This window comes from Carcharodon carcharias, chromosome 10 (genome assembly GCF_017639515.1).
Source record: "Carcharodon carcharias isolate sCarCar2 chromosome 10, sCarCar2.pri, whole genome shotgun sequence".
Classification (NCBI taxonomy): Eukaryota; Metazoa; Chordata; class Chondrichthyes; order Lamniformes; family Lamnidae; genus Carcharodon; species Carcharodon carcharias.
This window is the reverse complement of record NC_054476.1, coordinates 70,005,791-70,031,604: the sequence shown is the minus strand read 5'-3', so window position 1 is coordinate 70,031,604 and position 25,814 is coordinate 70,005,791. Positions and strand designations below refer to the sequence as shown.

The 25,814-nt window shown below is 44.4% G+C and overlaps 1 long non-coding RNA gene across 1 annotated transcript; it reads left to right on the top strand.

Annotated features, from left to right (window-relative positions):
- The first annotated feature begins 12,180 nt into the window (after positions 1–12,180).
- LOC121283389 lies at positions 12,181–19,511 on the top strand. Its single transcript, XR_005944248.1, has 3 exons — positions 12,181–12,331; positions 17,008–17,079; positions 17,854–19,511. It is a non-coding gene; the product is annotated as an uncharacterized LOC121283389 (long non-coding RNA).
- The last annotated feature ends 6,303 nt before the right edge of the window (positions 19,512–25,814 follow it).

Here is a 25,814-nt window from a genome sequence, read left to right as displayed (position 1 = left end):
CCGAATGACCTACTCTTGCTTATAATACGTATGTTTGTGTGCGATTCTGGGATGGATGATATGAACTGGGCTAGATGGCCGATGTCATCCATAATTAACTTGTGAATGGAAGGTGGAATCACGACTGTAGTTCTGTTTTATTTTGTAGCTAATGAAAGTTTACTGTGTGGGATTTGTGGGGTGAGATTATGTACCTCTGTCCAGGCAATGTAAATCAGTAACCTTTTTTACACTGCACATGGGTTTCAAGAGTCTTTTCCATTGACTTTAATATTATCCTTTTGTTTACATACCTATTATCCCACCCTATCTTGGTGCTTTTAATGAGCTTTTTGAGATCTTGAAATATTGTGATAAAGTTGTGTTGCATAGTAGATATTGAAAATATGTTGTAGTGAAAAGCAGCAATCAGTTGAGTCTCCAGACCTGCTGATCACGAAAATACAGATACATTTGTGAACCATTCGGTCTTTGGCCTCTGGCCTCTTAAAAGTTGTGTTTCACAGAGACACCTGAGGGCTCCAATGCTTCTCGCTGACAGTGAAGACCTATGTTGTTCAATCATTCCACTTTGTTGCTCAGGAGTCATTTGATCTTTCCACCATGTGCGATTGCTAATAACATAGAATCCAGTTACACCCCTTGTATGAAATAATTATATTAATAATATCATGCACCAGGCAGGAAAAAGTCTTCTAATTCTACAGAATGGAAAAGATCTTGTGCAATTTATCTGGGTTGCGAGTATTGAATCTTTCCCCCAAACATGAATTAACAGTCACCGTGTCGATATGGTGCAATGTGCAGAATATGTTGATGAGGGCTGAGGCAGTCACCAAAATTGATGATATTGTCTGCACAGTGTTATAAATAACTAATAAGATATTTTCCTGTCAAATTAACAACATTGTACTCTGCTGTTAAAGTAAAACTTGTACTCTCTGGTTTGTTCAATAGTCCCGGTGGGATCACCTATAGGGCTCATACATTATATTGTTGCTGCTCTTAATATTAATAAACCATGCTGCATATATATCTGATGTTTGTAACTGCATGCTAACAATAGGTGTCTCATTTTACTAGAGCTTTCTGTGCTTTTCGGTGAATTGATTGGTGAATCGTGAAAGGGAAAAGATGTCATTCATGATTGAGGGGGATGGCTCCGGGAAGCCCACCAACCTCACGTCACCTCACCGACCTGGGAGGCAGTTGCAAGGGGAGGTCAGGTCTTCGGGCACCTGCCCAAGGAACGCCATCCAGCACAGGAAAGGTATGAATGATCTCATCTGCTCTGCCAGGGTAAGTCAGCCTTCAGCTCATTCCAATCTCACACTTTCATAGTGACATCATGCACTCAAAGGGTAACAACGCTCAGGGATCTCACACAATATTAGCCGGAGACATAAGCACTGATTGTCTCATGGACACTTTAACATCACCAGCACTACATCCATCATGCTCCATCCTCAGCCCTTACTGGAGAGGGCTCAGCACACACAGCAGGCATGCATGCTTCCCACCCTCTCCTCCATCCCTTCTCATCACATTCCATTCCAGCTATCTTCCTGCAGGCCAAGCTTGTCCACAACTGGAGGGTGATATCCCAGACAGGAGGAGGGACGGCAGACGTCCTGGAGCTGTCCCACTTAGATAAGGATGCTGCCGAGTTGGCAGGTGAAGACAAAGATCGCTCCTGTGGGGAAGGCGAGATTGGCCTCTCCCAGCAAGCCAGTATGAATGATCTCTCCATGAGTTAATCACAACCTGATAATCACAGTGAGTGACAGGCAATGTTGTATTCTGCCTCCTTATGACCTAAATCTATCTTCTCTTTCCTACAGGCACCAACAGGCCCAGACAGACCACCAGAGCTACCATCAGCCCCAGCCTGCAGGCCACTTCAGAGGAGGATACTGAGGATGCATCAGAGGAAGATCCACCACAGGGTTCACCCGCACCCTCCACCAGTGCAGAGACCCCCACCCCATTGGGTCAGGGATCTAGACTAGGCTCAGTGTCACTTTCTGGGGAACACCTCATTGACACATCTCTACAGAGGCAGTGACAGCCCAGGTCTCTGGAACTCAGAGGACTGCTGGAGATCAGGCATCCACTGAGTCTGAGTCAGATGTTAAGCCTCTTCCAGCAGTTGTCTTTAACATGCTGGAGGTGCAGTAACAGGCGGCAGCATATCAGGCAGAGTTGCGAGAGACAGTCAGCAGACTTGAGCAAAGGATGGAAGAGTCTGTCCAAGTTCTGTCTGATGTTGTGGCTCTGACATGAGAGCCTTAAGGTCTTCATGGGAAGGGTCTTGGAGACCTTGGTCTAGCAGATCTGTCAGATTTGCACATCAACTTGCAGTCCATCACTACAGGTATTGGTGGGATCCATCAGTGGCCAGGCAAGAGGGAGCGAGGCTCCTTGACCTCCCTTCAGGTGGCCCTTCTCCTCAAGGAGTCAGACAAGGGCCCATAGGAACTCATAGGAGGAGAACCAGCAGCTGGAGACCCCAGGGCCATCCACCCAGGTGACTCAGTGTCCAGCTGACCCCAATCCCCTCTTCCTGTGACCCCATTACTTCCAGCTGTACAGGTCGAGGAGGGTGCACCAGCCCTGTAGCAGGACACCCAAAGAGGCTGGGCCCCTCCAGGTCTCAGCCCTCTAGAGGATGTCCACCAAAGTCATCAAAGACAACAGGATGTAGCAGTCAGCAGGCTGTCTCCACCCCTGCTGCTGATGTCAGGGAGGCACCAACTTGTACCGGTAGTGTTAGAAAAATTAAGAAACTGTGACAACACTTCTGGGTTACAGGTGTTCATTCGATCATGCACCTTTGTAAATACATTTGCTGTTCATGTGAATGGTCTTGTCATTTGAAAGTGCTGTGCACACGCATCTATGTGCCCTCTTATTGCAAGGGTGACCCAAGCTCCCTCTCAGTGATCACCTTCCTTTGTCAGCCTCTCGTTTATGTGATGCGTAGCTGAGTCATGATAATTATTTGACCCATGTGTCATGTCAGGGAGATGTGTCAAACTCTTTGCCGAAAGTGTTTGCCGAATGTGTTAGTAACTTCTACTCCTTACAAGACAACATGGAGTTAGGCGTGTTCACTAGCCTTGGAGGGGTAGCTGGAATTATTTCTCTAAATGAGACAGCTCTCTTCATTGGTAGTGCCAAAGCACAAAACCTGTAGCCAAGATGGTCTCTCCAACCATGTGTACATCTCAGTGTCCGCTAAAAGTTTCTCATTAAAGTGGTGATGACTGCATCAAGTCCTTTAGTGCAGTGTTTGCGCTATTGCGCTGACTTTCACTTTCCAGACCACACGGATACAGGGTTCACTACTGACCTTTCCAAATATTAAGGCCTGGTGAATCACGAGGGTTGAAGGTGCAAATCTGAATGTTGAACTTGCTCTCGATGTTACTGGTTGTTATGTCCTTTCAGTGCACTGGCATGGCAGAAGGAATGTGGCCGTGTCCTGTTGCTGCACCTTACTCCTCCTGGAATCTTTTAGCTATCAGTGTGGCACGGACATGACTGTTGTTTTTCATAGCATCCTCAAATGGAAGCTGACCCTCATCTCGATCTTCAGGTTCCTGCCCTTCCTGCTCTTCATCATCTGAATAGCTCTCAGCCTCCTCCATGTCTCCTGCTGGCAAGGGATTCCACCCTTTGAAGCATCAGGTTGTGAAGGGTGCAGTAGGCCACAATGATGCGGCACACCCTTTGTGGAGAGCACTGCAGAGCCCCACCTGAGCGGTCCAAACACCAGAAGTGCATCTTCAGGGTGCCAATGGTCTGCTCTATGATGGATTGTGTCGAGCTATGGGCCGCGTTGTCTTCTCCAAGTGACTCAAAGGACAATGCATGGGCATCATGAGCCATTGTTTGAGTGGTTACCCCTTATCCCCAAGCAACCAGCCCTGCAATTGCTGAGGCCCTTCAAATATTTGAGGCACCTGAATGTATGAGTAATGGGAATTCCCAGGGTACCTGGCACAAACATGCATAATGTGCTTCTGATGATAACACATTAGTTGAACATTCAAGGAGCGGAACCCTTTCCTGTTAATGAACATCAGGGGCTGCTGCCATGGAGCTCTCATAGCCACATGTGTGCAATCGATTGCACCATGTACTCTAGGGAAGCCAGAAATAGCAGCAAACCCTATCTAGCAGTCTGGCTGGCTTCATCGACTGTGAACTTCACATAATGATGAGCCTTACTCTAGAGGGCACCTGTCACCTCCTTGATACTTTTATATATTGAGGACTGAGAGATGCCCCATAGGTCTCCTGTGGATCCCTGGAAAGATCTGCTGGCAACATTTTTGAGTGCAGAAGTGACCTTCAGGGCCACTGGCAGGGGATGTCCTCCCAGCCTATGAGACGTTATATCCTCTGGCAGAATGTGGCAGATATGATCCACCACAACTCTGGACAAGCGCAGACATGTGCGACATTGTCTTTCACTCATCTCCAGATAGGAAAGTCTTTTTCGGTAGACCCTTGGCCATGCGAGTTGCCTCTGTTGGATGGGTCTAACCTCCTCATCCTCTGGGTCTTGCTGGGGCTCTCCTGGACCATGGGCCTCAGGCCGGGCCTCCTCTCAAAGCTGTGCTAGACAACACTGTGGCCTTCTCCTCAATCAGATCACTGTCACCAGGAAGGCAGCACTGAGCCTGGGCTCCATTATTCAATCCCCTTCCTTCCTGTGGACTGATGGATGCAACAGTTTAATGAATACTCGGCAAATGTAGGGGACCTTCTACTCAAAAACAGAAAGCCACTGTGAAGCCCTAGAGCTGGGTCTGTGCTATTAGCTTTTCACTGATACAGCCTTGCAGCTGAGGCGCAAACTCACAGATCTAGGTGACAAGATGCCAACCCTGATACTCGACATCTCAATCCCACAGAGGTTGGAAGAGGTTTGGACACATTCTTACCAAAGACACTCCTGCAATCTCTGATCTGGTCTGCTGATTAAGCTCAATTTGCATTTCAGCAATGACTAGGTGCCGTTTGGCCCTGTAATCCATGTTGTTGTGGTCACTTTGACAAACGGATCATAGAAGTCTCAGGTACAGGTCACGATCGTTTATTCGATTGCAAGGGGAGAACCATCTCAATGCAGCTTGAGATAGCACTCTGCTAAACTACAAGTGTCCACCATATTTATACATTATTGGCCACGTACAAGAACATTCTCCAGATTCCGATCATCAACGTGGATGTTTACATTAAACAGACACCTCTCTGGTAACAAAGGTACAAAGGTGCAGGCATCATCTGTTCCTACCTTCACCCTGGTGGAGACCTTCCCTCCCCTTATCTGCTTTAAACCTTTAAACAGACCCAATCTTGGTTGTTTTTCAACGTAAGGCTCCGGACTGGCTCCCTTGATACCTAATCCATAATATTTGCATTCCTCTCTGTCCAGCCTGGCCTTGCTGATAACCACAGGCCCTGAGCATGTGCAAGGTTCAGATTCCTTTCTGTCCAGCCTGGCCTTTAACTGTTAACTGTTTATGTACTTGCAGGCACTGGCTGCTTGAATATTTTAAGTAGTCCATTCCTTTCAATAAGTTCTTACTGTATCCCTATATTCCCCCCTAACAGTGCCAGTTGGAGAAAACACATTAGAGGCTTTCATTGATGACCTGGCAGATGTGCAGCAGCTGTGCTTCTTTAATGGATGCCTCCATTTTCCATTCTCCCATACCTCTCTGTTAATGCTCAAATGGAATGTGAAGCCAATGACTTCTGCAGTCTCTAGTTAACCAAAAGGCAATGGCTCCAATTGATCCTTCTCAAGGAAGTCTTCTCTTTTCTCTCCGACTGTATTTCAATGTTGTGACTTTAAGTAGTTTGAGCGTGCTCCCTGAAAGGGCCCTTTAGTCCAGACGTGGGCTTCTCCCACACTGCCTCAGACCCCTCCCATGTGGATCTTTTCCAGTTTCGATTTTTAACTGTGCAATAACTTTGGGATTTGAAGATGGTGGTGCTGCATTTTGACTTTCAGACCAGTTTTGACCCTCCCCCTGTCAGTGAACAGGTCCCTCCAACATTCCTGGAACCTCACGATGTGCAGGTAGAACATCCTCTGGTTATTCTCCAACCTCTCCCAGTAACCCTGAATCCCATTGTCACTGTGGTGGAAATTCCAGCCCTCCCCCGAATCCATCACTGTTGATATCCCCATACCCCTCCCCATCTCACACAGTCACATACAGAAGTGAATCCCCCAGGAGAGCTTTAAACTGCCAGCCCCCCTGACTTTTTATAATGTTTTCCCCATTTAAAGGCTGCAGATGCCTCCCCTGACTATGACCATCCCATCTACAGCTCATTACCAAGCCAGACAACCCCATCACCACTGACTGTAAGACCATGAACGCACCCTGCACACCAAGCTGTGTCTAAGCCCCATTGAACATGCAGGTTCTGCCCTCCCTTGGGGCAGGATGATGTGCGTGCCATGCATAACCCTGTAGCATGGCCTGCAAAAGCCCAGGACTACTTTTAATCTCTCACCCTGACTGTTAGGTCCACTAAGCCCCAGGACTGCCTTTAATCTTTCACTCTGACCTCTTGGCCTCAGATTAGGGACTGCAATTTGCCTTTAGATGAGCTACCCCATTCCTTCATGACTGAACACAACACAATCTGCCCCCCCCCCCCCCCCAACCCAATAAGTCTCTGAGCAACCTGTCTCTTGTGCCACATTAACACAACATCCTGCCCAGCCTCCCCCACTGCCTCCTATTCTGGAGTCTGCATGCATCCCCTCCCATTCATATCGTTTGTTTCCCATCCACCTCTTTCTGTGTCTGCATTCCAGTCTTCCATATCGGGCTCCAGCTTCCCCACCCTTGGTCTCCAATCTGTCTGCCATCATTTTCCTGACCCCCTAACATATTCCATTGTCCACCATGAGCAGACTAACCCTACAGCCCCCACCAGTGTGACATCACACTGGCATCACTGAGGAACTGGACCAGCGCTGTTGCAGGTAGGCTTTAAACAGTGTACTCACCTCGAAGTCACAAGTGAAGTGAGGTCAGACAGCTGCACGCCACTTATATCTGAATGGGATTTAGACTGGTCTATTTTCCCCCTGGCGTGGCATGTAATTGGGAGGGGAACTGATTCCAGCGAGTAGCATTTTTAATGAGCATTCATGGCGTGGTAACACATGTAAATGGATTCTCAACGTGCATCAGCGGGAAAGCCAACCTGCCATCAACCCACCATGAAAGTGGTAAGGGGAAAATTCTAAACTGATTTCCCACTGTAGGGAATCTGAATTTTCTGTTTCCGCCTGCCACGAAACCGCTATTGGCAGGACAGGGAAAATTTCACCCAATGTTTTAGGTCGGATGACCTTTCTTGAGAATTGGGTAAAGTTTAAAAAATGTAATGAAAAGGTTGTAAGCAAGGGAAAGGGAGGAGGGTGGGATAAAGAAAAAAAGGGAAGGGTTGTGATAGGGAAGGAGAGAGGAGCAATTAAATTACACAAGCGGTGATGGTGCAGGATCAGTTAGTGGCAATGGAGCCAGTAAATTAGAAGAGGTATGTCTAGTGGACATGGTCTAGGAGACCCTTTGGGGAGTGTAATGGAGTGCTCCGCCAGATCTGTCGAGGCATCAAAATTGTATCTTCAGCATATGAGTTAGGAGCAGGAGTAGGCCACCCAGCCCTTTGAGCCTGCTCCGCACTCAATAAGATCACGGCTGATCTGACTGTAACCTCCAGCCTAATCCCCCCACCCCCCCACCCCCCACCCCCCGTTACCTTTCACCCCCCTTGTTTATCCAGGACCTACCTACCTCTGCCTTGAAAACTGCTTCCAATGCCTTTTGAGGAAGGGAGTTCCAAAGAATCTCAATCCTCTGAGAGAAAAAAAAGTCTTCTCATCTCTTTCTTAAATGGGCGACCCCTTATTGTTAAATGATGATCCCTAGTTCTAGATTCTCTCACAAGAGGAAACATTCTTTCCACATCTGCCCTGTCAAAATTCCTCAGGACCTTACATGTTTCAATCAAGTTGCCTTTTACTCTTCTAAACTCGAGTGGATACAAGCCTAACCTGTCCAACCTTTCCTTGTCAAGATGCCAATGCTCTGCTCTACCAGTGTTTGAGTAGCGATCTGAGTATCGTTGTATGTTCTCTCTGCAGGGTTTTGTGGTTTCCATAGGGGCCTCATTGGCCAGGCCCTTTGCAGATACCCTTTGTCACCGAGGAACCAACCCTGGATTCTGTATGGCCCCTCAAAAATGTCAAGGATCTGCTCAAGATGTGTGAATCATGGCAGCTTCCTGGGTATTGTACACACTTGCATTATTTGCTTCTTATGGTCGCAGACCAGCTGAACATTGAGCGAGTGGAATCCTTTCCTGTTTATGTTTTGGAGTGCCAGTTGCCAGGGAGCTTTGATAGACACATGAGTGCAGTCAATAGTACCCTGCACCTGTGGAAATTGCAGTCTCAGCAAATCCCAGTGCTCAGGCTGCTGGCTCTTGATCGCCGGTGAAGTGCACATAAATGTGGGCCTTTGCAAAAACGGTGTCTGTCACCTCATGCATGCACTTGTGCATTGATACTTGGGAGATTCTGCATAGGCCTCCACTGAAGCCCTGGAAGGAGCCACTCATGTAAAAGTTCAGTGCGGCAGTGACTTTCAGAGTAACTGGCGTTGTATGTCCTCCCAGTTCCCATGATGCCAGTTCCTGCAGAATGTGGCAAATGAGAGTCACCAGATACCTGGACATGTGGAGGCATCGGCGACTCTATGTCTTGCTCATATGCAGATAAGACATGCAAGGTCTGTAGATGCTCGGTCTCGAGAGCTGCCTAGGCACCATGTTGTTGTTAGCCTCATCTTCTGTAGGCGCCCTGCTGCTCCTTGCTGTTGTGGGTTTAGTTCTTCCCTCTGGTGAGCCTGGAGCTGCAGTTGCAATTGTCTCTGTCTTCTCTCATGCCTGTATGTGAGAATGCAGGCAGCAACAAATCCAGCCTCCATCTTCCTAAATTTCTCGCTCTACGGCATCAATGAGGGAAAAAAAAGAGTCTGCATGAGCCTCCAAATCTCCAATTTCTGTATATTTCTAGTGTGCAACTATGGGTTCGAAGGCTTGGATCCAGTGATGGCAATAATTCGTCACTGAAATGCTGGCTCGCCCAAGGAATTTTTGATGGTACACCTCCACCCTGCTGTCCTCTTCCTCCTCCTCCTCCTCTTCTTCTTCTTCTTCCTCTTCTTCCTCCTCTTCTTCCCCCACCCCCCAGCACCAAATCTGCGAGCTCCTGCTTTAAAGATGCATCTGGAGCTTGCCCAGTTGCCTAAATGGTCTAGACCTCATGATTGCTGTGGGCAATTGGCTCTCCAAGAACAAGGGGTTAAAGCAAGAGGCTCTATTACTGCCATGTCTGGTCATTAATCCCAAATGAATGCACTTCATTGCTTCGCTTTCCTGATTCCCTGTGTTATCTTTGAAAGGCTCCTAACATATTTCAGGTGCCATCTATCGTCATTAGGCAATACACAGTTTAATTGAGTGCTTTCATTTAATTGGCCCCCAGCGCATTGCATCAGTCCTCCAAATGACCCTCAGGGCCCTCACTATTCCTCAGATTAATTTTGTGTTGCGCCATCCCTACAGGTTGTAAGATGTTGGTGCTAAGGCCACACTACCAAACCAGCTTGGATCATCCTTTGTGAGAATGCAGTGATCCCTGCCATCGTCCTGGAGGTGCATTATGTTCAGGTTTCCCTCTCTCCAAGGATTCTCAATCCTTCCCCTCCAAAGCTTTATGCCATTTTGATTGTGGGGGATATCCCTGTGCAACTCCATGAATGCATTGAGGCAGATGTGCCTATGCCCCACTGGCAGATTAGCCAACCCCTTCTGAGCCCAGCCCCCACCATGAAACCCTTGAATGGCCCTACAATTCCTTTGAATCATCTGCAGCCTACCCTGACTCTGCCAACCACAGCCCATTATTGAGCCAGAAACCCGCCGGACCACATGCTGCACATAGCTTGCTGGGCACGCCTTCCCTCTCCCTTGTCTAGGACAATTCTTACAAGGTCAACGCTGTAAAGTTAAGTGCCTTGTCACACTGCCATCTTCCTATTCTGGCCCTAGCTCGCTAATGACCCTTTGAGATACACTTCCCCATTCTGGCCCAGAGGATGCATCCAACCCGCACCACCCTAGCCATGTCACGGAGTGCATAATTTGCCACTTTTGCCCCTTTCCCGGTGGAGGCCTTGCCCTGTGGCACAGCATCCCCGCCTTACTGCTGGTCTGGTAGGTAGAGCCTTGCCTGTGATACCTCCCTGAGAGTGATGTGGTACTGCCTGCAAAGTCGAGGTGGTGTGAGTGCAGCGTGATGAAAGGTGACCAAACATCAAAGTCACAAGCAAAATACTGGTCGCCAGGTGCACGTCACTTATACGCCACTGTGTAACACATCGGTCTAATTGGAAGCCGATATGCCCTCTTGATCCAGTGTGGGGGGATGATACTGGCAAGCAGGCTTTATAATGAGTATTCATCACATTTAAATGTATTCATATATCCTTCCCAACATTGTGCTTTGAGAAACATGCTCTGCTATTGAAGGCTGGAGCGGACAATAAGATCCTGTTTCCCCTCTGACGTAAAACAGATTTTTAGGCACTTTCGACGTTTTCCGCTCCTACCCACCATGACAGCCGCTGCGGGTGGGAACAGAACATCCAGGCCTCTGGTTTGGCCTCAGCTGAAGTATTGTGCCCTGGGCGCCTCACTTTATGAAGGATATGAAAGCTTTGGAAAGATTGCAGACTCACCACCACTTTCTCAAGGGCAATAAATGCTGGCCTGGCCAGCGACGGCCCCATCCAATGAATGAATAAAAAATGATTCATGAGAATGTTTCCAGGGTTGAGGAAGTTCAGCTATGAAGATAGAAGTTAGGGCTGTTTTCCTTGGGGAAGAGAAGGCTGGGAGGAGATTTGAGAGAGGTGTTTAAAATCATGAGGAGTCTGGACAAAGTAGGGAGAAAATGTTCCCACTCGTGAAAGGATCACAAGAGGGCACAGATTTAAAGTAATTTGCAAAAGAAGCAAAAATGATATGAGAAAAAACACTTTCTCGCAGCAAGTGGTTAAGGTCTGGAATGTACTGACTGAGAATGTGGTGGAGGCAGGTTTGTTTGAGACATTCAAAAAGGATTTGGACTGATATTTGAAAAGGAAGAATGTGCAGGGTTATGGGGAGAAGGCAGGAGAATGGCACTAAGTGAATTGCTCTTGGAGAGCCAGTGCAGACATGGTGGGCTGAATGGCCTCCTTCTGTGCTGTAACAATTCTGTGATTCTGAAAACCAAATACTGCAAAGAAATAGGAAACAAAATGGTATGAAATTGTTGAACTCAGTGTTCCGTCTGGAAGGCTGTAAAGTGCCTAGTTGAAAGATGAGATGCTGTTCCTCGAGCTTCATTGGAGTAATGCAGGAGGTGGAGGACAGAGAGGGCAGTCTGACAGAAAGGTTCAGGATTTAAAATGACAGCCCACATGCTTGTGGACTGAATGCAATATTCTGCAAAGTGGTCACCCAATCTGCTTTTGATCCCCCCAGCGTAGGACAGACCTTATCGTGAGTATCAAATTTTAAACTTGCTGGTGTTCTTTATTGGAATGAAACCTTTCAGTATCTTAATAATAAAAAAAATACAGCTTCACTAACAATGCACGATATATGACGTTTTTATTGCCTTTATCAATACTGATGAAGATGATAAACTATATGTGACCATGTAAGATACTGTTTAAGATACTGCACTGCTGTCTGCAATTCACTGCCTGGAGGATGACTCATCCACAATCCCAGAAATCAATTGGGATATAACTGCATTTCTGCAGTTTTCTAACTGTACACAGTGACCTTGAAAAATAGCAGATTGGGAGTCAGAATGAGAATCTATACAATATTCAAAAGTAGCTGTCAAATTGAATAATATTCTCGACATTTTTTTATCAATATATCCTTAGCATTCACAATGACAGAATGACGTGTTTTATTAATAAAATTGGTTGGTTTTGTAATCACCCACAGGCTATTGAGAATGGTAGATTCCAATTCTACAGCTCATAGCTGGCTCTCCAATATACTGCCTCCTTCCTATCTTGCTTATATTGATCCAGCATCTTCAGACATTAGGCCCAGCTTCTTGCAGTGAGGTGGAAGGACTGTGGACGTCACAGGGCTGCAGCAGAGTTGGCTCATGGTTGTGATTCCAGAGAGCCCGAAGGAAAAGCAAGACAGAAGCTAGCAGGTAGGATGGCTTCATTAGAATTGACAAAAGGCTTTGATCTGCTAGTACCAGGTAAAAATGGAAAACTGCATTACATTATCTTCAGATTTGGATGGATGTAATTTAGCTAACAGAGGTCAAGCTGCTGGATTTCTGCAGAGAAGCAGTGTGAATGTGGTGGAAGCATTTAATGAATTGAGCTGTAAACAAGGGAAAAATCACTGTGAAAAGGCAGCCAGCTGCAACATCCTCCTGTCACAACCATTACAAAGATATTCATTTAAATACTGTAAACGCAAATCATATTCCAAATGATTGACTCGTTTCACAATATGTTTGTGAGCACCTTGTTTTTAACCATTGCTGTGCAGATTTAAAATATTTTTTTTTGAAAATGGAATTGATAATTTGTAAGAGAATGCTGAGCTGATTGCAATTGAAGTAGAGATAGGTTTTTTTCCTCTCCTCTTGTGACATGCAGAGAGGAAGACCTAACAGACGATATGTTTCTAAAATGAATTGTCTATCGGTTGAAAGGACCTTTAAAACAGTTGCGGATATACATCCTCACTGTTGCAAGACTTGACCTTGAATGGTTGGGCCATGTTATTAAAGTCAATTCCAGATCGATAACACAGCTCCAGATCCCTTTGCTCGACGGAAATTTGCAGAGTGCTGGAAGTGAGGGAAAGGAAGGAAAGGCAATTCAAGAGCTCCTTGCTTTTTACTCAGTGTACAATGAATGTCATTGGGCACAGGAGGGATGGTGACACCATGTTGCTCGCAGTGTTTGAAGGTTGTGACTCATGGGTGAATTGCTTAATGGACCACACTGGGACATTTGCAGTTTGTCAAATTCAATTTCCCTTGGACAGTTAGGCAAACATAATATATTAACATATTATTGACGGCGGATGAGATTTTAGGACCATGCCTTTTGTGGGGCCCCATCCACTCTGCAGAAGCAGGGGTTTCAGGGCTACAATATTGCGCCTTGCGATCTGGTGCATTCACTGACAGACTGACGCTAGCCTTGTCAGCTTGCCCATTATTTTCCTAAAGCAGAGTAGGCCTGGGGTAGGAGGGGCTGCCTTCTAACCAGTAAACTCCCAAAGTAAGGCTGGTTGATAGGGACTGGGCCATTTTTAGCCCACAATAATTAACTCTCATCCCCTGTGTTATGAACATTGACTCATTACGTATTTGATTCCACAGTTGAAATATATTTATGTCCTTGACCCATTTATTACTTTAATAAGAACAACTTTGTTTCTGCAAATTTGACCTCCCTTCAGATTTGGTGGAGATGCCACATGGGCAACACATCCATCTAAAGGAATGTTAGGGTCCCAATTCCAAGAACTCAGTTACTAAAGGCATCTCTCTGAGTTGAGTTGAAGGCTGTAGTTGAAGGGTGGGTTATTAGAACCATCCAAAGGATACCTGGGGAATAGGGATCCAATGCCAATTACCAGAAACATCTCTATGAGTTGAGATCAGCTTCCAAAGTATGGTTCAGCAACGCTCCCCTAGATCACATGCACTTGCTGTTGGCTGTGATAGTCATAGTAGGTGAAATGCAAATGGATTTGCTCATGTAAACATAAAATCCTGGTACCTGTTACCTGACCAGCAATATTTTTTTTATTCATTCATGGGATGTCGCTGGCTAGACTAGCATTTATTGCCCATCCCTCATTGCCCTTGAGGAGGTGGTGGTGAGCTGCCTTCTTGAACCGCTGCAGTCCATGGGGTGTAGGTACATCCAGAGTGCTGTTAGGGAGGGAGTTCCAAGATTTTGACCCACTGGCAGTGAAGGAATGGTGATATATTTCCAAGTCAGTATGGTGTGTGGCTTGGAGGAGCAATTTGAGGAGGTGGTGTTCCCATGTGTCTACCGCCCTTGTCCTTCTAGGTTTGGAAGGTGCTGTCTAAGGAGTTCCTGCAGTGCATCTTGTAGATTCAAACCTGAACTTGTCAGGAAGTGACTGTCTTCCTGTTGGGTAGGTGACTGAGAGTTTTTTATGGCCAATTTGGCTCCAAGATGAAATTGGATAATGGAGTGGCGTCGATCCAGCACGGCAGACATGGTACCTGAGCCGGGTCTGCAGTACTCATGAGCATTGTTGATGATTGGCAGCAAGCCTGGTTCACCTCCATCTTCACTGGGTTGTGTGGTTAAAGCCCCATTTTACCCAGAGTAAGAACACAACTGAGCAGTTAAGAAAAGCAGACTGAGCATAGTGGTTTGGAATTGTAGCTGGGAGTTGTTCAGTATTAGTCACTCTTATTAGAAGGCTTTTTAGGAAGCAGAAGCCAGGGAGGACAATTCGAATTACACCCACAGGCAAAGGCTCTCATTTCACTTTAATGGGTAGGGTGCTGTTGTTGCAGTCAGTGGGAGGTACATTTCCAAGACTGAGCAACAGATTCCTAGCCTGATGATAATGGATATTTAGCAAAAGGACCAGTTATGAGTCACATATCAATCACATGTCAAATATTCCCTCTTGAAAATAGATCTTTTCACCTGATTGCTTTACATAGAATATATTTTTCTGTTCTGAAATAGCTTTACCTTTGATAGACTAGTGTGTGCTGATTGAATGCAAAGTGAACAGCATGTCTCACATCAGCAAAAACAGGGTTCTACAGTCAACAAGGATTGTACACCCTCAATATTTATATTTGGGAAGCTCACCCATCAAAGCAAGAAAATAAAACATACTTTCAGAAGGATGAACTTCTTTTGGTGAAAGATGAATGGGTGTGCAGAAAAAAAGTGAGTAGATTTATTGAGGTAAAAATTCAGGCTGTGCAATTAGTGGGTGCTTGAAACAAGAGCCTGAGGATTAATAGAACTTGGTCTTTGGGCCTCATCTGCGTATTCAGGTGAGCCACCAGGCTATTCCCACTCACACAAGCAACCCGCCCTACAGGAAAATCCAATTCAAGGTTGTTTGCTTCACTGGTAGCTGCCCTCTGTTAAATCCTAGGAATTGGGGTTGGAGCAATCTCCAGGGTGGCGGGTTTAGGGCAGGGAGGTGATCCGAGGACTCCTGATGCCTATAGAGTTGGAGGGGGGTGGTGAAGGAAACACTCCTGTTCCTCCCTGGATCCACGGAAAGGGTTTAAAATATATTTCCATACTTTTTATTGCTGACCCCGAGGACTGCTGAAGTATCCTAAATAGGGAAAGTCTGATATCTGCCTTACTCGTCAGGAAATAATTTCTTGAAAGGGTCCTCAGCAGGCAATGGACTTTCCCCACTCCTCCATCCCCTCCATAGTTAGCATACTTGAGGGGGCTAATGGTAATTTTCAGCACACATCTGGGTCAACTAAAAGATGGCCCCCATTAATCTAGCAGCGGGACCAATGCCTGTGCTGATTGGGTGCGGGGCATCCTACTGCTAAACTGGTACAATTTTCACCCATTTAACACCAAAGTAATGGAGTTGAGATTGGCTAACTTCATTCCACAATGATATAACTCTCACAGAGAGCAGGAAGCCAAGACTAAAACTGCATCAGTCTGATTAAAGTCAAGCTTCAAAGATGGAAGGGCCAGTATTAAAGCCACTTCACCATTCAAAGGAGGGGTGACTCTCTCTGTTTTTTTTTGTTTCCCTCCCCCCATCCTCTCTGTAGGAAATGCCCAGGTCCCATTTGATGCTAAACTGCTATCTGACCTGTGCCACATTCAATGTAAAATTTATATGCAAAAATTATTTGCATTAAGATTGTTATTAAATATGCAAAACATAAAATAGCTTATGAGATTCTTGTCTATATGACTAAACATAAACAATTAGTATGAGCTATGCTAATAATTGCAATATTGGTTAGTGAGAAAATTGCATTTATAAGTTTCATCTATAGATTTTGCCACAAGCTCTAATTATTGTATATTATGAATCAAAGAATTCTGCAACACAAAGGAGGTCATTTGGAAAATCATGCCAAATCAGTGGTCTTAAAGGGTTATCATTTAGTACAATTTTATGGTACTCCCTATCCCTACACTCATTAAAAAATGCTTTACTTCAAAGGTTCATTCACTTCCCTTTTAAAAAACTAGAATGGCTTCTGCTTCTATCACTGTTTCTGAAAGGACATCCCACGACTAACCACCTTTTTGTAATACAATTTCATTGAACTGCTTCCTTTGTTCTTTTGATGATGATCTTAAAATTACACCCTCTAGTTACCAACTCTCAGCCCTGTGGATATAGTTTTCCAATTTACCTTATCACTCTACATAATTTAAGACATTTCCATAGTCCTCCTGAACTCTTATGTTTTAATGAAAAGAGTTCCAGCTTCTGTTGTCTCTTTTCATAATTGAAGTGTCTCATTCTTGGCATCAACTTAGTGAATCTCTTCAGAATCCCTCATGCCTAACATCCTTCCTAAAGTAGGGTCTTCAGAACTGGACGCAATTTTATAACTGTGGCCTAATTATTAGTTTAATATTATCTCTCTGTTTTTGTACTCCACATCACTACTTATCAAAAGATAGGATCCCATAGCCTTTTTTTTAAAGCTTTGATTTGAAAACAGAATTGTCACATTTAAATGCTGTAGAGAAACTGTTTTTACATAATGTGGGCTGAAATGATTCACTTTTTGAAAGGGCCTTTTGTTGACTCACCCAGTGGTTTAGCAGATAATGCAGCATGTGGTGTGATCCACAGATCAGAAGAGCTCCAAGTTTGATTCCTGGTCTGTGCTGAATAGCCATCACCACAACTGCCTCCAGAATTCCTGTAAGTAAAATTGTTTACAGTATCTGTCGCTGATTCCTATCTGATAATCCCAATTGGGAAGTGTACTTGTGCAACTTCAAATGAGGACAGGGCCATGCTTGGATCGGTTGGTCACTTTTGGTCAAATTGCCTGCTGCTATTTAATGCCTCGGCTCACATACAAAGAATATCTCCTTAAGTAAACTACTGGAGGATTACTGGTGCCCAGAGAGTTGTGCTCTAGTACTGGCAGACTTCAAACAGAATGGGAGAGGATTTAAAAGCTATTACAATCAGTGTAATGAATTCATAAAAATTTAAAAAGATACATTTGATTGTCAAAGATAGTTTTATTTATTTACCGATAAGCAGAACTAATTTTTGCACTCAGTGAATGATCGAATCTTACAACATAAAAGGAAGTTTTTCAGCCCATTGTGTTGGTGCTGGCTCTTTCAAAGAGCTATCCAGTTAGCTCCACTCCCCTGCTCTTTCTCTATAGTTCTACATTTTTTTTTCCTTTTCAGGTATCTGTTCAATTCCCTTTTGAAATCTGCTACAGAATTTACTTTCACCACTGTCAGCTCAAATCAACTCACTGTATAAAGGAACTTCCCCAAGGCTCGTTTGTCAATTTTCTTACATCTGTATCCTTGGTTACCGGCCCTCTTGTTATTATCTATCTACTCTTATCAAAGCCTCTCATAATTTTAATCACTGCAATTAAATCTCCGCTTAAACTTCTCTGCTCTAAGGACTGTTGTTCTGATTGATTGTTCTATTTGCTCTTTTAAGGTTGTTCCATCAAGACCGTGGAATATGAGAATTGAAGAGATAACTGAAAAGGAGGCCTGTACATTTACGATGAATACATTTTAAAAAGACCATCTGATAATTTTGCCTTTGTAGATTGGAAAATACTGAAAAGCACTATCGCAGTGGTGCTGAGATTCATCCGGAGAGGGAGAGTTTGGACGGAAGCTTGAAGGCAGCCATGGAAATGAGAAACAGATCCAAGGCAGAAGCTAAGGAGTCCCCCAAGTCTGCCACATTGAAAGCGAGCACCGCAGCTGGGGATAAGAAAGAATTTTCCAGCAAACCACCCGAGCCCACCAATGCCCCTAAGAAACCAGCCACGGAAGCTCCTGCAGCCAGTGAACCGAAGTCCACAGGGGACAACTCAGTAACACCGCCCGCCAGCACTTCAGATAACAATAAGGCAACAGATACCCAGCCAGAAGCCCAGGATAACAAGGGAGATACTTCTGAAGGGCAGCCCAGCAATTTTTTTGAAAACATGAAGCCATATATACTGGGGGGGGCTGCCATCACAGCCCTTGCTGTCCTCGTAGGTGTGGTATTCATACTGCACAAGAAATAAGAAAAATGTATAAAGTTGTATATCAAAGCTGGTTACTTTCTGCATGTATGTACATTGGAGGAAATATCTTCCAGCCCCATAATAAGTAATTGTACAACTGTGTTCACCACTATAAGTCTTGGTTTAAAATGATGGTATTTAACTCAGTGTCCATACACATTGCATACAAAACTTTTGAATTAACCTGTATATTGTAAAAGTGGACTTCACCCCCACCCAGTCCTCCATTGCCACCTTGTACAGAGCTTATAGCAATGTAAAATGGGCCACACTTGTTCCCATGCTAGCTTCCCAGTAAAACTTTTCACACACTGTAGGTTCCCCCTATAAGCATTGAGTGTATATCTTATATTCTAGTAGGAAGCCTTGTAAAAGTAGCCCACTCCCTTGTAGCAAATAAAATGAGATGTATTTCAGCAGCATGTAAACCAATTATTTTTTTTCCCCGGGGCCCATCTCACATCTACACCTCTCTCTTTTGCTACAATCATCAGTGACAGCAACCGCACCAAAATAAAAACACCTTTAATTGGATCATTGCAATGATCAGAGGCATCAAGGTTATTAGAGAAAAAAAGGAAGGCAAAAAGGAAGCTATGTGCCGAAAGCAATAAATCTGAGTTCCACTCCAAACTCCCATTCCTTCTAGAACTTACTAGTAGATTCTCTGTGTGATTTGTTCTTGGGCCCATGAGAGTATTTAATTCAACTAATGATGTCACATTTACTTTGACTTAAAACAAGCGTATACATGCAATAAAAAGCTAAGTTTAAAAAAAAAACAAATTACTAGTTGGAAGTTGATAATAGGTAGAGTAGCTGTGCACAGTGTGACCCAGGCTGCTATTAATGTACCCATCTCTCCTATACCCACATACTCTGGACACTGCTTGTTATTTTAAGTGTTGTATCAGCTTTTAAGTGAACAGTAAGGTTGGCTAACAGATGTGCTATATGTGAACTACATATTCTTTACTCTGTACATAATAAATGAGCCGCTATTTGTCAGAATTTAATGTCTGGCTACCCTGTTGCTCTAAGGAATGTAATTCAATAAATTAACATTTCTGAAGGCCAGATGTGATGTGTTGGTTTACAAGATGTCTTTCCCCTCAGGTGGGGCTATCCCAGCTTCAGTTCCTTTTCTCTAGTTGTCATCAGTAAGTTATATACATTTCCTGAAGTTACTATATGGTTTTATCACACAGAAGTTGTGGGAGAATATATTCCCTCATTAGGATTGTTGCCATTTCTGTGCTTATGCTGGTGACAACATGTTGCTGGAGGCCTGAGATTTTGAGGGAAACTTTCACCTCACCCGCCCTTGTGGGTTGGTAGATTGCCCATTTTACTCCCTGTCTAATATATTCTCCATTGAAATGGGTACCTGTCTGCAACTCACCCTGTGGGCTAAATTCAAATTATTCCCATTGAGTCATATGAAGAACAAGAACATCTTAGGCTTGCTTCTTGGCCTGTTCTGAGTTGGCCTATCTGAGCTGGACTCGAGATCGGGGCATGACAATTGATACCCTGGGCAAGGAAGAAAATAATCAGTCGCGGTTTCTTTCCCTCTAACAGGATCTAGTGACTACTAATGGAAAGTGCACAGGTATGCATATTGAACGAGAATTGGATCAGGTTTTAATAATTGAACCATCTGCTTTGCTCAGTGTCTACCTCACTCCGGAAGAATGGTTTCCATTACTTCACATAGGTGGCAACACTTCATCTGCAATTGGATGTTGAAGAATTGTCATACTATTCGTTGGCAACATGGGTGAAGAATGCAGCCTGTTGCCATGGGGTTCACCAGTGCCTTTTGCGGACAGCTACTGTCACCAGTGCTATGTCCAGCTAGCCACTAGGAGAGACACAACAGCAGAACTATTCCTAATTCTTCCTCATTCCTCTGGGGACATGTGTGCTTTGTACCTCACCATGCACTGCAACTCAGCTACAGCACTGAGCTGAGTGAGGGCATGGGCTTGCATCCCTCACTCCATGTCACTAGTAGCCCAACTTCAGTGAGTACAGTAACAAATGCTGGAAATTCCCAGCAGGTTAGGCAGCATCTGTGGAGTGAGCAACAAGAGTTATCCTTCCAGGTCGATAACTTTTCATCAGAACTGATAAAAGTTAGAGATGGAGCAGGTTTTGAATAAGTGCAGAGGTAGGAAAAGGAGATGGAGTGGGAGAAAGAACATAAGGAAGGATAAGATGAAAAGCAGGACAAATTAAATGACAAAAGGGATGACGGTGCAAGGTAAAAGGAGAGGGTAATGGGACAAGTAAAGAAACAAAAGATGGATCTAGCTGGGAAATAGTAGAATCATAACAATGGCTGCTGTCCAAAAAAATGGGAGCCATGGTCATGATACAACATTGTTGAACTTAATACAGAAAGCAGTATAGTACTTAACGAAAATATGAGGTCCTCCTCTGCCTTCCATCCTATTGCCTTATCAAAGGGAGCACTGACATAGGTGCAATCTTCCAAATGAGATGTTAAACCAAAGTCCCACCTGCCCTCTCAGGTGAATGTCAAAGATTCCACAGCATTATTTTGAAGATAAGGGGAGTTCTCCCTGGTGTCCTGGCCAATAGTTATTCTTCAACCGATATCAATAAAAAGCAGGTTATTTTGACATAATCTTGCTGCTGTTTGTGCAACCTTGTGTGTACCTTGGCTGCTACCTTTCCTACATTGCTTCAGTGACTGCAATTCAAAACTACCTCATTGAGATTGCAAAAGGCACTATCCAAATGCAGGTTCTTGCTTCTTTTATGATGTTTTTCCTGCATTTTTTTCTAAGGCATTCCTGTCAGTTGGGATTAGTGGCTTGTATTAATAGGGTATGCCGCCATTCAGGACTGCTAGTGATGGTTGAAGGGCATCTTATCCCTCAGCAGAAAAATCTTATTGATACACTGAAAATGCAAAGAACACTGGTAAAATCAGGCAACTGTTGGACAGGTTCAGTGGCGTACTGCATGCTTTCATTAAATAGGCATTATTCTTCTAGGTTCAGTTGCAAGCATTCATTAGCTAAATTCTCCTCTTGAGATTGCTATTGTGTACACATTTTTGAATAGGTTTGTCATATTTTCCTTTTACCTATTTGTAAAAATCCCTATTCTTTCTAAGCATTCATCTCCCTGGTCCTCTAATGGTAATACTAATGGTAACTTCCCCGTATTTGTTTTCATTAGGGAGGAGAAAAAAGACTTGAAGTTTGGCAAAGCTAACTTACTTTCATATCCATATATGGTAAGTGTTTGTCATCATTTATATCAATTGCCTTAATGTGTTTTAGCTGATTATTTTTGCTATCTGCCATCTTCTTCCTCACCTCGGGTGGGATTTTCCGGCCCCACCCACCACCCGGATTGTCCAGTCGTGCCGAAAGTCAATGGACTTTTGGGTGGACTGCTGCACCTCCCTGCTGCGGGCCTCACCATGGCGGGGCTGGAAAACCCTGGCTCTCCTGTTAGGTCCTACAAATCTGAAGAAGCATTGACAAGCTCACAGTTCTTGCCCACGTCTGCAGAATCAAGCTCAAACAAGGAGCAAGGGTGAAAGGAGCCAGGAAGGAGGCCAGCTGTCTTGCAGATCATTTCTCTTTGTTCCCTCCTAGTAGCAAAGCCTCGTCAGTAAAACAGCATTTTTGTTTCTAAAACAAAAACAGAATTACCTGGAAAAACTCAGCAGGTCTGGCAGCATCGGCAGAGAAGAAAAGAGTTGATGTTTCGAGTCCTCATGACCCTTCAAAGAGTCATGAGGACTCGAAACGTCAACTCTTTTCTTCTCCGCCAATGCTGCCAGACCTGCTGAGTTTTTCCAGGTAATTCTGTTTTTGTTTTGGATTTCCAGCATCCGCAGTTTTTTGTTTTTATCTCAGCATTTTTGTTTCTGTCTGGACTGCTTGAATTTACGCGGAGATTGCTGAACAAACAGTTGGACTGGGTTGTTGTTTCAATCATTGGAGTGAGAGCTCAGTGCTCTTAAAAAGTGTCAGGTTCAATTATTAATGGTCCTGTTCAGAGCAGCAAGAGTGCTACTACCAAGTCATAGCTTGGCTCAGTTGGGAGCACTTATGCCTTTAAGTTAGAAGGTTGTGGGTTCAAGTCCAAATACAGAGATTTGAAGCATTTAGTCCAGGCTGACACTCCAGAGTCTGCTCTCTCAGGTCATTGTAAAAGACCTGATAGCACTATTTTGAGGAAGAGTAGGTTAGTTCTCCCTCATGCCTTTGCTAATATTTAACCCTCAGCTAAAACTAAATGTTCTTCTGCTGGATGGCCTGCTGTTTGATTATTATTGTGTATGTTCTATTGCGTTGGAAATCTTGGAAATCTGCAAATTGTGAATTCATGAGCTGGCTTAAGAAACTGAAAAAAGGGGGAAAAAACTTGCACTTGTACATGCTTTTCACAATCACTTTAAGTGCTTTACAGTCAATGAAGTACTTTTGAAGTGTAGTCACTGTTGTAATGTAGGAAACGCAGAGTCAAACTCCCACAAACAGCATTGTGACAATCACCAAATAATCTGTTTTTGTGATGATGATTGAGGGATAAACATTGGGCAGGACACCAGGGATAACCCCCTGCTCTTCTTTGAAATAGTACCATGGGATCATATACATCCACCTGAGCATACATCTGATCATCTTATCTGAAAGACAGCACCTCCAATAGCACAACACTCAGGGGCAAGAATGCTACCAATTGATCCACAACTCATGAAACAGTAATACTTAAGCAATCCTTCATTATCACACAAACAGTATATTCTACCATTATTTAATTTAACAGGGTGCCCTTACGGACACCTAACTGTGAAAGCTCTTGATTAGATGAAGTACTGTATTCTACAATCTCTGACCATGCTCTGTAACAAAGTGCTTCATTCAAAGTGACTCCTTCAGTTTGTATCTTTGGAGTAAGTTCCCATCAGAAGTCCTTTGAGTAGCATGGATTAAAATGACATAAACTCCCATTGGAAGTCATTTGAATAGCATGGATTAAATTGACATATCATTTTGCCTGAATTAAGCAGCATCTGGGACTGAATGCTGTAGGAATGGAGCAAGCAAAATTAGAGGACAACCTTGTCCCTCTGGATTAATAACTGGTCAATACTCATTTTAGAATATAGTTCTTATTTTCTGACCCAAGATTGCCAAAGCTGAGCAGCTGCTGAGCCTGTAGAAGTAAGCAAAAATAGTTTTGCATCCATTAAATATGGAATGCTGATACTTAGGAACAGGATTAGATCTAAGAATATGAAATCTGTCTGTTCAGGTTTGACTCATTGACACCACAACCATGTTTTGGCGTAACATGGACTGTTCCAAATGCATCTGGATATGCACGGATGTATATTAAATGCAGATTAAAAAATATAAATAAGGATTCTTCCCTTGTAAGGCAATTTTTGTCAAATTGGTCTGCCACAGTGCCTGACTTGCCACACGATAAACTCACTCACCAACATGTAGAGCTAACAGGCAGCAAGGGTCCTTCAGCAGTGCTATTTAGAAGGCTCATCAATTATATACAGGTTAGATGCTGGTTAATCCTTTTAGGCTGCTGGTTAACTACTGGGTAGTTTTTGGATCCAGTTTTCTGATTCATAAAACAATTCTGACTTTTGCTGGTGTTGCTCTGCTTTGGTTGCCTTCAAAACAGTTTTACTGCAGTCATGGAGGGCCTGGTGGGGCCATCTTTGGGTTTGGAGGACAAAAGATAGGAATGAGCAGGAGAATCTATGAGAAGTGGCAGGGCAAAGGCATGCACAGGAGACCACCTCACGCTGGGTCTTCATGAATCATTTTTCCTTCCTTAATGTCTCTGAGGAGCATTGTCTGAGGCACCTTCACTTCACAAGGGAGGTTATCACTGAGCTGTGTCACTTGCTGCAGCTGCAACTTGAGCCTCAAAGCAGGGCATGGCCAGTACAGTCTGTAATTGTCAATGATACTGTGTCCTTAACTTTGATGCTATAAAATCCTTTCCAACTACAGCAGGTGAGATTTGTGGTATCTCAGAATCCACCACTGTAACAGGAGGTCATTGATGCTCTCTACACCTGGAGCAATACTTATATCGCTTCCTCTATGGACAAAGCAAAGCTGGATGGGACAGCAATAGACTCTAGCTGCATTGCAGGCTTCCCCAAGGTGCAATGGAGCATTAACGTCATCTGCATTGGCTTACGTGCTCCCTAGCATCTTTAACAAAAAATGGGAATCCACTCCCTCAACTGTAGATTGTTTGCGATCACAAGCAGTGCCTCGTGCATGCCTATGCCCGCTTCATTAATCATTTGTTTGTACTGTCTTTGTTCCAAACAGGCTGTGATGGTTGTAGGGTGGCTAATGAGTGACAAGAGCTATGCCTTGCAGCCTTAACTGATGTCTTCTTTCAGCAGACTGGGGATAGCTGCAAGGGACTACAGTGAGAGCCATGCTTTTAGCTGAAATGCCATCGAACAGACGGTCAGTGTGCAAGCAATGTTTCCACTGCCTTCACCATTTGACAGGAGCTAGGCCCAACCATCTTCAGCTGCTTCATCAATGACCTTCCTTGCATCATAATGTCAGACGTGGGATGTTGGCTCATGCACAATGTTCAGCACCATTTGCAACTCTTCGATACTGAAGCAGTCCATGTCCAAATGCAGAAAGACCTGGACAATATCTAGGCTTTGGGTGACAAGTGGCAAGAAACATTCATGCCACACAAGTGCCAGGCACTGACCGTCTCCAACAAGAGAGAACCTAACCATTGCCCCTTGATGTTCAATGCATTATCATCACTGAATCCCCCACTATCAACATCCTGAGTGTTACCATTGACCAGAAACTGAACTGGACTAGCCATATAAATACTGTGGCTATAAGAGAAGGTCAGAGGCTAGGAATCCTGCGATGAGTAACTCACCTCCTGACTCCCCAAAGCCTGTCCACAATCTACAAGGCACAAGTCAGGAGTGTGATGGAATGCTCCCAACTTGCCTGGATGAGTGCAGCTCCTACAACACTGAAAAATCTGGACACCGTCCAGGACAAAGCAGTCCGTTTGATTGGCATGACATCCACAAACATTCAATCCCTCCACCACTGACGCACAGTAGCAGCAGTGTGTACCATCTACGGAATGCACTGTAGAAATTCACCAAGGCTCCTTAGACAGAACCAAGATGGATGGGAACACCACCACCTGGAAGTTCCCACTTACCATCTTGACTTGGAAATATATCACTGTTCCTTCACTGCTGCTGGGTCAAAATCCTGGAACTCCCTTCCTAACAGCACTGTGGGTGTACCTACACCACATGGACTGCAGCGGTTCAAGAAATCAGCTCACC